Raw genomic sequence first — 1,546 nt, 5'->3', positions numbered from 1 at the left:
GATCCATTTTCGTCATTCTTCGGTCTAGGCTATCGAGTTTAGCTATTACCGCCGCCATGCCATCGTTCACCGAGTTTACTGCTCCACGACTCACTTCATTCCTCGGATTGTGGTATTCTCTAGAATGCTTAGAGAATTCTTCAATTAATTCCTTTATTTCCAGAGGCCGCTTTCAGGTGAGCGGGCCTTGTGAATCGAGTAGTTGCCTTGTGGTGACATTAACTCCATCATAAAAGATGGAGACCTCTTGTTGGCTATTAAGATCATGGTGGGGGCAATTTCTAAGTAGGCTCTTATATCTTTCCCAAGCTTCATAAAGAGATTCTTCGGGTTTTTGCTCGAAGTTGGCAATGGCTTTCTTTAGCTTGGCTATCTTGGAAGGTGGGCAGAAATGATCTATGAACTCTTCTTTCATCTTGGCCCATCTGGTAACTGATCCGGGAGGGAGTGACTTCAACCAATCCTTTGCAGCTCCTTTAAATGTGACAGGAAGCATGTGTAGTAGCTGGATCTCGCGAGGCACATTGGGTACATTGAAGTAATCCACCACATCATTTACTTCATCCAAGTGCTTATAGGCGTCTTCATGATCTCTCCCGTGAAAAGGGATCTCCTTGAGTTGAGCGAGAATATGGCCCTTTAGTTCAAACGTAGCGGTAGCGGGAATTGCGGGTTGCACAAGTCCCGGGCCGGTGTCATCACGCATCCTTTTCTTCCATTCCCCCATGGGGATTTCGTCAATATTAGCCATAGCGGTGGCTAAATCGTCTTCAAACTCGGATGTGTGCTCGCTTTCTTCCTCGGTCTCGTAGTCGGTGTCTTATGGGATCGGGTCTTCGATTGTGAATGATGCATTGGATGCTCCTGATTTGCTGCTCCTTTTCTTGCTAAAAACGGATTTGAGGTTTTTGAGTGGTGAGTTCTTTGAAGAAGCGGTTTCTCCAACGGTTTTGCCCTTGTTTCTTCTTAATGCGGTTTCCGGATCTTCAAGAGGGGGAACCAGAGGCGTAGTAGATCCTCGGGTCATGAACCAACTGTAAACAAAACGAAAAAAACAAAACAAAACGCGTAAAAAAGAACAAAAAATTAAATTTGATTCAGCGTTGTACTCGCCGAGTCGGGGCGAATGCACTCGGCGAGTTCAAGTTAAAATCAGGGTTTTTTTTTTTTTTCCTAAAAACTTAAACAAAAATTAAACAGAAATTAACTTTGTGTAAGATGAATCTTACACAAATGATCGATTGAATTAGAATTTTAATGCTAATTTTAGAACCATCCCCGGCAACGGCGCCAAAAACTTGATGTGTGTAAAACTCACTTAGTTTTAATCCTACTTTAATTATCAAATAATACACAAAAGGCAGTGAACCTATCAATTGTGGTATAGCTAAATAAGCAGGTTATCGAACACAGGGAACGGCAAATTAAATTAAAAACTAATTCTATCTAAGTTGATTAAGAAATAGGTGTTTTTCTCTAGTTTTACAAGACTAGAAACTTACTAACTATAACTAATTTAAGACTAGGAAATAACAATTTAACTAGA

At 41.1% G+C, this 1,546-nt stretch overlaps 1 non-coding gene across 1 annotated transcript; it reads left to right on the top strand.

Annotated features, from left to right (window-relative positions):
• The first annotated feature begins 260 nt into the window (after positions 1–260).
• LOC145013661 (small nucleolar RNA R71) lies at positions 261–367 on the top strand. Its single transcript, XR_013665209.1, has one exon. It is a non-coding gene; the product is annotated as a small nucleolar RNA R71 (small nucleolar RNA).
• The last annotated feature ends 1,179 nt before the right edge of the window (positions 368–1,546 follow it).

This window comes from Lactuca saligna, chromosome 8 (genome assembly GCF_052625555.1).
Source record: "Lactuca saligna cultivar CGN05327 chromosome 8, ASM5262555v1, whole genome shotgun sequence".
Taxonomy (NCBI): domain Eukaryota; kingdom Viridiplantae; phylum Streptophyta; class Magnoliopsida; order Asterales; family Asteraceae; genus Lactuca; species Lactuca saligna.
This window is presented reverse-complemented; position numbering and strand designations above follow the sequence as displayed.